We start from the raw sequence: 16,962 nt of genomic DNA on the forward strand, positions 1-16,962 counted from the left end.
TGTAATGTAATTAGCGTAAAGCCCACTTTAACCCTGTGATGTTAACATGGTCATACTCTGACCCTGCTGAGACAGTGCATCTTGTTAAAGAGTCTCACTTTCAAACGGCTGATAGACACTCAAATGGCTGTTACACACTACTGTGCTGTACTTTCTTGCCAAATTCTGCAAAGGAGTCATCTTGACTGCTTCTTCAGCAACATGTGATTAATGTAAGAAAACCAGATGTTTGAACTGAAGATGGTGGTTGAACATTTTTCTACGCACCCACACCAAAATAAGGAGCTGTGAGGAGGGAAGAGAGTGACATCCAATGACAGCCGTAGATTTCAAAATTACCAAATTTCTGTTGTAATAGCGACCCTGACAAAAACCAAACAAAATATATCCCTCAAGAATATTTATTTGAAATAACTGGCTCGTCTTTGTTTACTTAAATGTGCAGAATTTTGTTCAGCAGGTCAGGCTTCCTGTAAGAGACCACAGGGGCGTATTTCAGTGTGGAACAATTTAACTTTCTCAGGGTATAAGAGGATGGGAAGTGGTCAATGGTTGTAGTATTTATGCTTTCTCCCTGAGGCCTGTCAACTGGGCTTGTGTCCTGATGTGGACAAAGGTTGTGTGTGATTTGACTGTTACTGTCCTCCCTCAGCCCTGACAGGCTCTCAGGGCGCCTGTGTGGCTCCCTTGCCATCACCACTTCCCAGGACCGTCAGTGTGGCACAGCTGGAGAGGCACAGGGTGAATGTGAATGAATATTTAACGTATCTTACCGAGCTACTCAAGTTCTATTTGCTTGAATGCAGTGCATTACTAAATGAATTAACACTGCAAGTGAATTGTGACATGTGCTTTGGGCTGGAGGAAATGAATATGTCACAAGGGATTGCATTACTGTGTTGGTTTAAAAAAAGACTCTGTGCATATGTGACATACAGATTGTAAGCTGCATTCATGGATGTGCAACCCAGATTCTAAAAAAGTTGGGATGCTGTGTAAATGCAATCATTTACAAATGAACTGTGTTTACCGAGCCCTGTCCCAACTTGTTTGAAATATTTCGCTCCATCAGATCCAGAATAAGCAGATAATTAGAAGCCGTAGCCGTGAATCTGATGAGGTCAGACATTAAATATATTGTCTCTACTGTTTTCAGTTGAGTATATGTTAAAAAGTATCACCAAATTATCACACTCTGTATTATTTGTAATATCTACAGTGTGTTTTTGAATTGGCATCGTTTCTGAAGCTGCAGCATGTTTCTCCAGATGGAAATGTTTTGGGTTGATGCAGCGTGTTTGCCCTTACTGGCCACCATAAGTATCAGGGCTGTCATATTCTTCATGATGTCTAAATTGGTCACAAGTACTTCTCGGTTTCATTATCTGAGGAGGGGATTATGTCAGTTTTGTTCAGTGCGGCACGGAAAGCTTTTCAAAACATGTCTCGGTTCTGCAGTTCCAATTTTCTCAGAGCAGGAAATACAACAAAATACCGCACTGTCAACATGGAAATGAAGACCGCTCTCACAAAGTGCGCATTGCTTCTTGCATAGACCTTGTGTGGAAGAGAGAGGATCTTCTCCCGCCTCCCTTAAATATGAGGCAGGGCCACCCACTAATCACCATAACCAGGAGCACCTGAGAGAGAAGAAAGAGGAAAAGAGTGGGAGAAAAACGCAAACTGAACTGAGTTCTTTGCGAACTCAGTTCAGCTACTGATCACTTCCATGTCTACAGTGCCATCAATTACCATCCTCTTTTATTGTCGTATAATTCCTCTTACCAGGCAGCTGCCATTAATCATGTCATTCCACCCACAATGAGTGAGCGAGCATGGGCACTGCCAGTCTCTGGAGAGGCTCATGCAAACAAAATAAGCCAATGATCAAAAACTTTTTGGGACTTTTCTGCATTAACCAATTCATCATTTCGAAGGCTAGCCAGGGTATATATACATAACAGAATTTGCTTAATGTTCACATAAAAATAGAAGAGACATAAAATTCAGCCTATCAACAATGTCAGACTAACCTTGTTGCAAGTACATACAGTATGTAGGCTAAATGGACTTAAATGGACTGTTACATCAACAGTGCCAATTTGCAAACTTAATGTCAGAAACCTTGCAACCCAGCAAGGAGGTGTGGGTGAATTCAAATCCTGTCTCCTTCACAATGTGGATCTAAAAATGTTTGTCACATAATTACAAATGTTTTGTGGCAGTCCACTGGTACGAGAGTGTAGCTAGCCTAAACATTTCCTCATGCTTCGAGCGTGGAATGCTGCTCATCTTAATTAGCATAATTGACTCTGTTTCACAGATGGTGGAGGAGAGGACGAGACACGAGGGGCGAGCAGAGAGATTCATCGGGTTGGTTAATGCATGAGCGTCATCAGTCAGGCTGTTAGAGCTCATTAGCTGTGTTTGAGAGGTCACGTTATCGTCTCTCTCAAGCAGAGCAGAATCCCCTGGGTACACACACTGTGGGTCAAAGCAACCCAATTGACCAAAGCTACCACGTCATGTAATATGAAGAAGACCCTCTCAGCTTACGCACACACACACACACACACACACACACACACACACACACACACACACACACGCCTCATCTGAGAGATCCCCCTCACCACGGCCTAATAGTCTGTCAACTGCCCTCCACGGTCTGGTCTCAAGCATGGCAAATTAAATCAACTAAATGTGCAATCAGATTATCGCCATCAAACACAGAATAAGTTGAATAAATCCAGTATCTCAGACAGTGTGGTGGTTGGAGCGGAAGCGCTGAGGCAGAGTGACTGACGTGGCTCTGGGTAAATTCACTGGCCCGGATGGGAGTCTGATAACCAAAAGCTTCGCTCAGAGGAAGATGAACAGAAGAGCTTTCAGTGCATGTTGCCATTCTGTGCTCAGCGGTACGGCTCAAAGTAGCCGGGGGAATAAAAGTCCATTGCCGATATCGCACAGGAGAAATGGCTGTTCAAAATTTCCTTTCAAGAAATATTCTGACATTTCTGGAAATATGCTTATTCACTTGCAGGGGGAGAGATGAGAAGATGGATACCACTATCATGTCTGTATGGTAAATATGAAACACAACTAGCAGCTGATTAGTTTATCTTAGCACAAAGACTAGAGACAGGGGAAAGGCAACCAGTGGAAGCTCCAGGAAGTTACCAGTCACAACCAAGAAATAGCCCCACGTGAACATAAAATGTCAGTTTTTGTACAGATTAAACAAATGAAATATAGTGTTTTAACTAGTGAACTTATAGAGGTGGACAGTGGACTTTTGGACAGAGCCAGATTATCTGTTTCCAATCTTTATGCTAAGCTAACCAGCTAACTGCAGCTTCACCGAACAGACAGGACCTCTCATCTCACCCCATCAGAAAGCAAAAAAGCATAAATCTCAAAATGTTCTTCTGCGAAGATGAAATCACTCAGCTAGTCAAAACTTTCAGTCTTATTCATGTCACGTCAATTTAACAGTCAGAGATGCTTTTTTCTAGCACTCTGCTTGATTATCACTTCCACAGGAGATTAGAATAAAAATAGACAGCCGGACTCCTCACAATAACTCAAATTAGGATGTAACTGCTGTAGTAATAGCTTCTAAAAAGCCCAGGCAATGACAGAAAGGCAATTTTACCTGTTCTATAACAGGTTCATTCAACTGCTTTCATCCTGCTTTTATTTAAAAGACACTAAGTCTCTTCTATTATGTGTTGAAAGTGCAAATCTGACCAGTTTGTTAATCCATAACCGATGAATCACTTGATAAAGTCAACAGTTTGTGATTGTTAGACACACTGACGTGCCTTTATTTTTGGATAAGATAAACTAATAATGGCGGTCGCAAGATCAAAATAATTAGACACTGACCAAATGTGGATAACGATGCAGAAGGTATTCAGTATGATGCTGCTCACTGCTTTTTGTTATTTAGAAGCACTGTTTTTTAATATTGCAGTGCTATTGTACATTCAAATTAATGTGCATTACAGTTACCATAAGTGCATATGTTTCAGCTACACAGGGGTGCTGAACCTTTTCCATACTAAATTACTGAACACATATATCACACTAACCTCTGTGATGGCTGAAGCTGCTTCTCTTTGGTGAGACATCTAATCTAATGGTAGTGGTGATGATGATGATGATGTTACTTGAAGCTGGTTTTCCAGGTTGTGGTCAGTCAGTCTCGAGTCAGCTTTAGTTTCAGCTTCTTAGCCATTAGCTCGCTCATCACCAAACCTGCCTGCTTAACACTGTCTCTGTCAGAATGCAGTCTTCTGAAAGCTGCTTGTTGGGCATCCAAACCCCACTGAAGAGCATTAACTTTATCCAGGCATATTTGTTCTTGTAGCTCATCCAATTGAATGAGTTTCAAGCTGCAATGATGGTCAAGATTGACCTTTTTTATCACTGCCAGTGCCTCCCCACAAACTAACTGTCCATTTCTCTTGGAAAGCGTGACACTTCGCATCTGCTTTTGTTTTGTTGACAGTCACCATGATGCATTGACGTGATATCGCTTGCTCCGTGTGTTGCATTCAGGCACCACTCACAAAAATTTGAGTCTACTATTTTATGGTATTTTTTTTAGCACTGAAATTGATGAAAGAAATTGCTTTGTTGTATTTATGTATTTATAAATTGCCTTGCGGGCCTGATCACGGTCCGTATTTGCCGTGGACCACCAGAGATTTCCATAGTATGAGCCCGAGGAGGTTCATCTAAAACGTTTTTTTCATAGAGGCAAATCTGTATCACTAAGTGGAAAAACTGATATTCAACAAATACTCTAAAGGCAATATGAGAAATGTCTAGATACAGCCAGGGAAATCCTGAATTGTCCAAGGACAGAATGCGTTGTTTTAAACTGCTGAACAGAGACTCCTCATACAGCGCCACTGAGGTACACTGTGACTCCTCTGTACATAACTTGTCCCCAAATGAAAATTGTCCTTGTTTCTTTGTCAGTAAACCACTTCACATCTGCTGTGTTTCATCCAAGTCAGCAACTCAAACAGTAACACAGAGACAGATTTGTTCCTGATGGGTCTCCATGGAGGCTGCAAGGTGAGGTCAGGTGGAAACTTTTCTTCAGGATAAGAGGAAAAAAGAAGCTTTCCCAGTGTTTCTTTCTTCCTGAAAATTAATCTTTACCTTAAACTTAAGTCAAAAGATGTTTTCTCCATCATGATTCTTCAGCAATGTCCAACTTACTGTACAACACCCACACTTGGGAAATGTAATAGAACAAATAAGAATGAAAACATTATCTCACATTATATAGACTCCTTGTTGGAAGACTGAGAACAAACCAGGAGCCCGATACGAGATTTAAACTCATTTCGTCATTTCATCATCATTTATTTCACTCTGCAGACTCCCTGTGGGTATTCTCTGCATTTCATTTGGGCAAAACACTCCATAAAACACTGGTTAAGAAAAACAGATATAACCCAGGCTTTCATCACTTTTCAATAAGTGAGATTTCTGGGTAGTTACTATTATGTGCTTTACTCTGAATTAAAAAACCCTTTCTGCAGGGAAATTAGTAATTATAGTGCATGGCAAACATCCCAGAGTTTGGGCAGCTGAACTCGTGTTGTTTTTCCTGGTTTCTCTGGGGAATGACAGTATCCATAATCGACTGGGCTACTGAGTTTTTTAGACAGACTCTTACCACCTCACCTCAGGCAGAGCCAGCACCAGACTGCCGAGCCTTTTCAGAGACGGTGTTCAGCTCCCCTCAACCTCTTCATATCAGATTTTCTGAGTTGCACAGTTCTCGCACTTCCTTAAGTTACTCCATCTGTCCTGACCTTGGCTAGCAGTGAATCTGGCTTTATCCTGTGCTGTTTCGTGACTTGCATAGACAAATTTTCCTCTTTGCTCCCAAAGGCTGTAAGTTTAATTGCATGCTTTACTGACAGGTGTATTAAGAAAAATCATGCTAGTCTGTATGTGCACATATCAAATTTATGTGGTACTAAACCTTTGACCTGTAGTAACTCAAGGATAAAGGAAACACATAAAAACACCCAAAAGCCACAGATCTGGACCGTTAGAGAAAGACATCTTATTTTTTAAAAGCTGAAAGTTCCTGTTGGAGATCAATCAATTACTCCTTTAAATGGACCATAATGTGTTTTTCAGAGAAACTCTCAAAGCTTTTCAGAAGACGCTGAACAACTATGAACCTAAAAGCTTGTCAAAAGTGTCGTTTGAATGCAGAAACAGATGAGGACAGTTCTGAAATTAGAAAGAAAACATGGCAAGAAATGTCAAAAAGTATTTGAAAAAATCAGTCTTTTAAAATGTTGGTTTTAATCACTCACACTTGACAGATCTGACTTCATTTTACTATGCTATGATGGCTGTGAACTGAACTTACATGTCACTATTTGTTACTGATTGTTGACAGTAATTTATGTATCCTTTGCAGTTATGGGACAGTTTTCAGGTAAATCTTGGACTTCTTGTGTCTTCAGTGTCAAAATAAGCATATATAAGTTAATTAAATGTCAGATAGTAGTGATGAAAATGTGTCTCAGCTGGTTTTCCATGTTTGGGTCAGTTTTGAGCAGAACTGAGACTTTGACATCATTATTGTTGGGTATTGAATTTCATCTGTATCGTAACTCATCAGAATTAAACTGCTCTGCTCAATTATCTGGTTTACATCATTAAAATCTCCATATTGGATGTGGAAGTACACATCATTATAAGATAACCCCCAAAGTTGAGCAACAACACCCTGACTCAAATGGATTTTCCTGCCTACTGAAATCAATAAGCCTCATGACCAGAAGCGGACTGCTTGACATCTGTATGACCTTCTTAATGGGACTCTCTGACCAGACTATGACCTTCTTATTACAGTGTCACATCCGTGGATCCACCCCTCGCCTGAAGGACCAAATGTAACTTCCTGCACACGGTTTCATGACCTCCTTGATGTTCTTTCTTAAGAGTTAGCAACAACATATAATCTGGCTTCGTGGTGCTTAGTGAGACTGTTGAGTGTTGAGCGAGAGGCTGCATTAGCATCACGCTGCTGTGCAACCTGCTGCAGCTTCACACTGAAGAAACAGGTCCAGTGAACAGAAGCTGCCAGGAGATTAAAGCTTAAAGCCTGAAGATTAAAGCTGTCTCCCCAGCTCTCTGCACATTCATTTGCCCAGCAGTGAATCTTGACGTAATACTGAACCCCCCTGGTAGGAGATGTTAATAAACAAACTAACAAGTTAATAGCTACTATTGGGAGCTGGAATGTCTGATCATCTACAAAAAAGGTGGCTGTAAGTAAAATACAGAATCTTACCTGCTTTGAATTCATGTCTGCTCATTAATCTTCACCACATGCACCAAAGTCTATGAGTGCGCTAACTCCTTGGCTGCACCAGGGCAGAGGAGTGTTGCAGACAGTGATAGCCTGACTGAGACACTCTGCAGGCAGTTCATTCGGAGATGTTGTATTTCAGATGTTTCAGTCGTGTCTGGTCAAACAGGATTTATTTTCTGCTGTCCTGGGTGGCAGTCACAGATGAGGTCGTGCAGAAACAGGATGGGAAGGGCCAAAGAAGAAGTGATAAAGAAGTTTAACTTGCTTCATGAGCCCTACAAATCCTAAAGCACAACAGTACAACTTTAACAGTAAATCATTTAAGATTTACAGTCAAAGCACAATACCGAAAGATATCAAAGCTCAAACGTCCTCATTAAGTTGGGTGAAACGTCTCATTTTGAGTGTGACTCTGTATATTTAGCCTTTACAAGATGTATTTCATTCCTCATAATTTCATCCTTTGTGATGCAAACACCAAGTGTTTTATCCAAAGTGGGTAATCAAGGCAGCTTGTTCAATGAAAATGGAAAAAAAATCATTCATTTCTAAGCCGTTCATTCTGTTCTCTGTGTAATCAATCTAGTATAAGACCCCTGATCACAAAACAAGCTATTGCCTCTCACCACAAAGCCACATCCTCTGACCACAGACTCCTCTCTAAGTGTACAACCTCTCTGTAGTTGGCATCTGCCGTCTGTCTACAAGCCTCTGTGATCTGAGGAATAAGAAAGATGAGCTGCTCAGATGAGAAATGTACTGTTTTATCTCTGATCCCACCTGCAATTTCAGCTAGATAAAGAAGCACTTCACTTTCTCTCAAGCCTGCCTGCTCTACCTGTTGAGTATCTCTCAACAGTGATGCACGTCATCGCATGTCTGTGTTTGACCCAGTTGAGAAAATAGACAAGTGAGTTTGCATTTAGACAGCTTAATATTTTCTAAACCACATGTCCTTGAGAGGAATGGGTGGACTACAACCAGGCCAAACATGAATTTATTTAGCTGTTTGTGTCGTAGATGATGGTAATAACAACTCACTGGAGGTGCCAGATGGTTTGTTACACAGAACCATGTGGGAAAGGGAAGCACTTTCAAAAAATACTTGGCAGGTGATTGGACAAACCATCTGCCTATTATCGTCTATCGCGGGCTAACTTAAAGGACCAGTTTGGTGGACGGACAGACCAACATTGCCATCCATAATGCTGCTAGCATGATTAAAAACCTAATGCTCTGAATTAAATTGGAGGAAACTACTATCTGATGCTGCTCTTATGTCTCTTTAAGTAGAATAATGGATCCCTGAGTGTACATAATGTTTCAAGGGTACTTACAGAAAGCTAAAAAACAAAAAAAAACCACAAAAAAAAAACCCTATATTGCCGACAGAGCCTTCAATGCTGAGAGCACTGATTAAGGATGCAGCCCTACTTGTATGGAAGTCAGCCTAATGGGTGAAGCTACAACAGCTGTGACCCTCCAGTACCACATCTCTTACTCTTATCCTGAGTACTACATCTCTTGATAATGACCTTGCATCCACGCCAAAATTATGTCTGCTTCATCACTTGTCTTCATCCCTGCATGTGTCCAAGCTAGAGAAACAAGACAAGCAGGATCCTGGAGTGAAGCAGAGCCAGCGAACTTGCAGCCAGACTGTAAGTGGCCGAAGGCGAATGTGTCTGATGTAAAAAACAAAGCGGAGCAGAGTCTGTGGAAGGGATGTAGTGGTTTTTGCCCAGAGAGTAAAAAGGACTTGAAGTCTCCTCTTAAATAAGGACCTTGTTGATTACAACATCCAACAAACCCCACATTTGTTGCTTTTTTTTTTACTCGCTGTTGCTCTGGTGGAGTTTCGGAGGAGTTGTTGTGATAGCTTTTGAGGAGTTCATCAGTCGTCAACCGACAATGGTTAGGTAACTTGGCATTGAACGAGTAAAGTGCACTTCATCTCCATTGACAGATTCTCATTTGTTACTTCACACCCTACCATTAGACAATCATACACCAGTGTATTTACTGGAACATGCACCACGATAGCAAGCCTCAGTTTTTGTTAACGACATTTATGAACAGACATCATGTCTCCTCATTTCAAGAATGCGCCACATTTTTCTTTGTACTGGATTCACCAATGAGGCCAACACAAGGAAAGTCCATTTACCACGAAGCAGTGCTGGCAAGCATCCATGTGGCGTCTGTCTAACTGTATATGACTTGGGTAACTGTAAGTGTTTAAATAATAATGTTGAATGTAGGAGCAGCCACCTGGAGACTGTGTTTATTACTTCCAAGGAGCTCATTGCAGAACAACAAGGGGACTATTTATTTTAATGTAAGAGTCCACTCTAGAGAACTTATCCACTGTTTTATGGTGTCAGTCTTATTCTTTCAGTGTACCCAGTGACTCTGCTGTCCTTGTGAGGTAACAGTCGGCCAAACTCCATTCATTCAAACAACCCAAGAGTCAGGATTTAAGCTCTGTGAATCAGCTAGGTGCTGCCTGCCTTTGTTTGGTGCTGGGCAGGCTTTGAACAGTGGCTTTATTGCTGAAAATGTGAAGCTGATAAGAGCGGTGAGAGTAAATCAAAACTGTAAACCACATTAATGAGTGCTGATTAAAAGACGCTTCAAAGCTCAACAGAGCTGAGAGGAACGGCAGAGTTGGCTGCAGTCAGTAGATCAAATGTTAATCAGATGCTAATATAATAATATTGATTATAGCAGTTTTTAATCTACATCTTCATTTGCCACAACTCCCCTCCACAATACCCAGACGACAGGTGCAAACATGTCAAGCTCCATTTCATTTATTGTCTCATTTGGTGCATAGTCACATTTAATCAGAGCATGTGCAGCTATGGGGCTGAAAAGAAAACAATTGCTGCTTTTGGCAGAAAAGAAAAAACACTCCTTATCTCTTTATAATTCATTGCACTAATTCAGTGTTAGTTCCTCCATCATGAAGCCGCTACCTAGCAAACAAATAGCCCAAATAATGTGCAAGTCTAATCACATTAAAAGTTAGACAGAAATAAATCATAGCAGGCTGCATAATTGCTTACTGTGGAATTTGATTAAATGCTCATTAACTGGAGTTTCTGTCAGCTCAGAGGTCCCTGCTGTGACACAGGCTTTCATCACCAGGCAGTGTAAGAGCCATGGGAACCAAAGCCACCTTAATGGAAATGCTGAGATATGATACAGTCAGACCACTTGATTGCAGACAGAATCAGGTCACTATTTATGCCTCCCCTCGCTTGGTTATCTTTGGATACTTCCATCCCTGTATGGATGTATGGCATTGATGCCCTGCCCTTAGGTTAAGTGTTTCTAAACTGCACTGTTGAGAGGTGACGAGGCATCCCAAGAGCCTCACAGGCAGTACTCGGATCTTCTGTTCTGCACACATACACAAATACAGCAGCTTTGCACACACATTATCACTTTGAGCGTCCGCTAGTTTGCCTCTGGAGAATGAAAACTAGTTTGCCTTCCAGAATGAAAATGTAATAGATGGAGCTTCTCATCCCTGATGCTGCTTTGCGATTTAAAAGGAAAACAAGAAAAGCCCTCGAGCATAAGAAAAAAGATTGAAAAAGAGCCAGTAGCCATTCGCTGTAATCCCAACTTGCATGTAAATGTTCTTCACATAGTATGTAAGCTTCACAAAGATTAGTGTAGCCTATAATGAAATTATATAAGCCTTTTGTGAAGACAAGAGGAGACCAAATAATGCCTGCATCTGTCTCATGTCTGCTAACTCTCACCAATCCCTCTAAACAAAGCATCATAAAATGTGCCTAAACCCTTCCCCAAACTGCAGTTTCTCCATTTTATCTTCGCTAAAATGCATTTTCTCAGCATATTGAAGCAGCATGCATGGGCTTGTAACAATGCTCTGTAGAGTTTCTTTCATTTACGCTCCACAAAAACAAAAGAGGAATGGAATATCTGCTCTAATGTAAGCTGGAGTCATGAACACAGTGTACTAGCTTGCTAACTTACAGTAACAAGAGTTACTTGGCCAAGAGGCACATAAACCACATTAGTTTGTAGTGTTATTCCCGCGGTGTAGTGCTGCCTGGATGCTATTAGAGTTAAGGGGAGCATTAGCTTCATTTGTCAAACACTCTGCTAGTCCTCATAACAACCTCTTCTTGTAAAAGTGAAAGCATGCTGCTTGAAAATATGATAATACATTAAAAAGAAATGTCTGATTTCGCGTTTTTAAATCATACCGAAGGCTAACAGAGCTGTTCTAGCTCTGAACCCCAATGCTTTTTTATTTCAATGTCTTCTACACTGATGATTCAAGAGGTAAATCTGCCACCGTTATTATTGTAAACTGCTTTTGTGCCGTGAGAGAATGGAAACTTGAGCAGGCACAGCTCTACTGGGGATAAGAGGGATCGCGTAACTGATGAGGGCCATTTGAGAGGAGTAAATGCAGTGTATCTAAGTTATTTAAGTTTGACAGAGTGATGCTAATTACTCTTTAAAATGACTTCAGGGTGTCTTGCTGTTAAATATGCTCAATGATCCCAAATGTACCATTAACACAATCCAGTGTTGCCTAATTAGAGTTATAGCTTATCAGCGGGAAGACAGTAGCATCATCAGCAGTGGCAGATATCAATGGTAAACCACTGCAATTCTTATTTTGGAAAAAACAACAACAACAACATATAATTGCATTTTAATATAGCTGGAAAAACTAAAGCTTTAGGAGCCGTAATTGAAATGCAAGGACATAATTTAATTATAAGCAAATGAGTGCTTAGAAACAATAAGGGTGTCTGTGTATGTGGGTGGGGGGTGTCAGGGTGACACCAGCATAGGCAGAGAAATGAAGTTGATTCTCAATTTGCACATTTTCCCTGCATCATCATGATCATCATCATCATTATCATCATTTACTTTTTCCCTAAAGGATCTTGCATGCAAACTATAATAAGAGGGGACATTTGTTCAAACTCTTTGTTTTAATGGCTCATTAAAAATTCTGAACTGTATTTATCAGGCATAGCAAACATACGGTAAACATCTTTTTAATAGGTTCTGTCCTGAAATGCCTCTTCATGTTGATGTGAGGAGAGTAACGTCTTCTGCATAGGACAGATAAGAAAGATTCACAATATAACCCCCCCAAAAAATCTTCGGCTTTGCAGCATGAGCCCTGCCTGTTGGTCTCTGGGTGTCTTGTGTTTCGTTCACAGCCAGTCTGAGAGGGCCGGCCTCTCGTTCTGCTACAACGCTCTTAGTAATAATTTCTCCTCAAAAGCCCCAACTGCAGTATGTATCTGCTGATCAGCAGAATAACTGGAGCAGAGATTGTACAGATGGTTTCATATAGAGAGTCCCAACTTTCAAGGAGACATATGATTGTACTGTAAGATCAGTTTAGTTTGTTTATTCACACACAAAACAAAACACACAAAAAATAATTTTTCTGAAAAGATTAAGCTGTTGAGATTTTTAAAAATGTGCTTCTCATGTATGACTTACCCATGACAAAGCCATAAAACACTAAGACATCTTGTAGATGAGACTTGAGACATAGATATTTTTATAGTTAATATCATGAAGTTAGATTTATTAACAAATGTGTTAAATTTAAACCATAAAAACACCAAAGTTTAGTCTATGAGATGTCCAGGTTCCCATTTGCGTCTGGGTTTCTGCACGTGTTCCTCACTGCTGGTCCTAATCGGCTTGACAGTGTCAGTTCCCACGAATCCTCATCCTGACAAAACAGCCATTTCCTCAGATTCTGCGGTTTCTATATTCCTCACGAAGCTGCCTGAACATGAAAACTGATGTCAAAATAGCTCACAGCCGTGATGGTTTGACTCTCCAGCGTCTGAGTTTGCAAGACATGTGGGAGTATTGTGATGATGGGAACTAGACGAGAGGAGAGAAACGGGCAGAATTATCTTTGGATGGCAGGTTCTAATAATTCAGCGCTGGCACAGGAAATGGCCACTGGGTCACACCTCACTGAGAGTGAGCAGTCCAAGAGGTGTGGAGTGGAAAAGGGAGAGTGGGATAATGTCCAGCAGCTGATCAAACATGCACAGTGGGAGGAGAAGAAGAGGGTGAGCAAACAGGTTCTGTCACGGTTAGGTCTGACTGCCAATCCACTTCTTCAACATCTGTCGTCCAGTGGCAGATCTGTTCTCCTGACCACAAAGAATAACTGTACTTCTCTCCGTGTGTGTACATTTGTGCATGTGTAAGTATCTGTATCTTTTTCTGTGTCATTGATATTACAAAAGTAATTGGCTCCATATCATTCCTCAAACAAATACGACTTTCAGGGATCATCCAACTTACCCCAGTTAAGACGTTTTGATGGATGCAGGCTTGACTTGTATTACCAAACAAAATGTTTAAACTGGTCTTTTACATGTTGATATACTGACCATTACTGGGAGAGTCTAAACCTGTTGGGTGACCACAATCACTGGGAATAATTATGTGCTGCTGATGAACATCCACAAAAGGCAATCTGGCCATTGGTTGTTAAGATATCTTGATGCAACCCTATTCCCTAGACAATAAGTCCTCCAAAGTATACAACACAATGCATGGTTTGTTCATGCCCTTCATAACGAATTAAAAAAGTATTTTTTGCTGGAACAAACACAACTTGAGTTGGTTTAGAAAAAGATCAAGACTGGGTTCGACCGTTATGAATGAATGTGTTAATGTTGGGGAAGCATGATCATGGTTCTAATCAGAAATACGTGGTTATGGAACAATTGTGCTCGTGCCTGAAGAAAACACTGACTGCTGCATGGAAACAGGAATCAGTGGTTTCGCCTGTTGAAGTCCAATCTTTTGTTGACTCATCCATCCGCCCCAATTTCCACAGTATGTGGACTTGGTCGCTCCAACTTCCTCTCTTGCTGTAGTCATAATTACTACTGCGCTAGGGGGCTTTGTCACTTGAACGTAAACACATGTTGTTTTGGGGTGTTTGCTGAAACAACTGAACTGGCATTCATTCCTGGAAGACGGCCTCGTTCTTTAGATTATGTTTATATTGTTCTCATTTGTTTTCCCACTTGCGTTGCGGTAAGGAACATAATCGCTGCCTGCATGAGGGACGTGCTACATTTTTGTACCCCACAGAGGCAAGGCATTGAGTTGGAGAAACCAGCAAGAGTAAGATAGATTTTGTAAAAAATCCCATCCCCTCCGTTCAGGCCTCCTTCCAAAGACACATGAATGTGCGCTGCTTGATTTTAGCTGCAGGACGAGATCACTGTCATCGATAGCTGTATCCAACTTCCTCATGTGTCGTTTACATGTAAGAAAACAACGAACATTATCACAATGAAGATAAACAACAAACATGGCAAATTCCCTCCAAAACCAGATAATTACCTGTCCAACAGAAATAATAATACAGGAGTAACTTTGGCTGCACTTTCTCTGCTAGTCTTGTGTGGCTAGTTTGTTCTAACTTGAGCAGCATGTCTGCCAAGGCTTGTGGAAGACTCCAGTCTCCACAGCAGAGTGTGCGTAGGTCAGCAGATACACAGGTAGACAGGCAGGTAGGCCATCCAATCAATTCATTCAGGCTGAATGAATTGATTGGATGGGTTGATTACAGCCTGTATTGATTACTGTTGGGATGTAAAGAAAATTTCAACAAATTTAACAAAAAAATGCTTCTAACATACATTACCTACCCCAGCTTTAACTGTAAATACAGTCAAAACGCCCAACCTTATGCTTCAAGTGACTTTTTCTGTATTAAACCAAGACCATTTCCCAACCTTAACTAAGTACTGTGAGGGCGTAATCATAAACATAAAAAGTTGGATCAGCATTAACATGCTATGAGCATTGTTGTATTGCATGAGCAGATATTGTTGGGTTACATGATGTGGACAGCAAACAGACTAACAGCAAAATTTATACAAACACATCAGCGAGGCACCAAGATAACCACACACAGAGCATGCAAAGCCACGAGTTAAACCCACAGAGCGGATGTCGGTCATATTCAGGTCTAACATGTTAACCTTACAGGCACGATCCCGCATGGTGGGCTCACAGTCAGGTTAAATTAGAGCCAGTTCAGGGAGCCAGACAGACATCACTAAGCAGCAGGGCTAAAACGCTGTGGAAAAAACAGTTATTCAACAATCATTAAAGGTGTTTTTAACTGTGGTTTTGTGGTTAAAATAGGTGACAGGAGCTTCATGCTACACACTGCAGAACTTCAAAGTGTTTTAGCTTTAAATGACGAGTTGAATGAATGTGCTGCTCAACTCATCCATCCTCAACCCATCATGGTTAAAACTCTCAAAAGTCTTTGTACTTTACCTCTGGAGCACCGTGCTTCAAACGGGAGCAGCTGCAGCTCTACGTTCTTCATGGCAAAGCAAATCTGTGCATAACGTCTGTCACAGCTTTTGATTCAACTTAATATCTTTTTTTTTGCAAGTTCAGTTAATTCATGTCTGAGCTAATTATTCAACCTTATTATTAAAAGCACATTTTTGCCTTGGTGTCAGAGCTGCGAGGGAGTTGCTACAGATGAGAGACTTGTTTAATTAAAGAATTGTATACACATACAAAAAATTAATATCATTGCCTTGTAGGTGTATAGTGTGAACTTTGAATAACCCAAAGTGTACTTTCCTTATGAAATAAGTTTGTTTGCCAATAAATGAAGCAACGGGATTAACTTTGATATCAGAAGCTTCTCTTCTCTTCTCTTCTCCTTTTATTGTGTATAAAGAATAAATTAAAAACAGAGCTTCAAAGTGAACTGCCTGCATATGTTGGCTATGATCTCTTCTGGTGACTGACTGTTTAGTTTTAATGAGGGAAAGAATTCCACTCCCAGACACTCTCACAAACAAAATAAGGACAAAGTTTGTTCAAGTTGTTTCAGACATGCAGTGAAAGATGTCCTCTAAATGCTCTCTGTTCAAATGAAGAAATGAAGTGCAGTGTCCCTTGTGATTCTCTATATCAAAAATATTTGCCACATACACAAGTGGACCATTTGCAAGCAATTATAATCTATGTACAGAGTACATCATTAGACTAAGGCATAAATTACCGTCTACAACATGCCTCAGAAAGTTGCAAACTTCAGCACAGAATTGCGACCTTTCACTTTTTTCATGAATATCTGAAGAATAGCTCAGGCTTCCTCATCTGCATTTAATTACATAAAGGTCAACCACCATATTTTCTGCAGTCCTTATCCTTTCAGAACATATAAAACGTCCTGTCCCACTTGAGGAGTTAAAATGATAATCCTGCACTGTTTTCTCCGGGGGGGTTTCCCCTGGGTGAGCCAGTGTTAACAGCGGTGGGTGTGCTGTGGCACCAGCACCACCCCTGATGGGGTGATTGCCCTGTCAGCTGAAGGATCTGTTTTATTATGCATGTTTTAACTTCTTTCATTCAACAGCATGCATGATAACTGATTCTGAGGGAATGTGGCGCTATGAGAGGTGCTGCTGAGATGTAATTAATCTTTTGGTCTTGTGCTCTGCCCAGCACCCATTAAAAACAACACTGGCACCCTAGAGACACTGATAAAAACCGCAGCAGGGCAGCAGGGGCAG

The sequence above is a fragment of the Chaetodon auriga genome, chromosome 16 (genome assembly GCF_051107435.1).
Source record: "Chaetodon auriga isolate fChaAug3 chromosome 16, fChaAug3.hap1, whole genome shotgun sequence".
Classification (NCBI taxonomy): Eukaryota; Metazoa; Chordata; class Actinopteri; order Chaetodontiformes; family Chaetodontidae; genus Chaetodon; species Chaetodon auriga.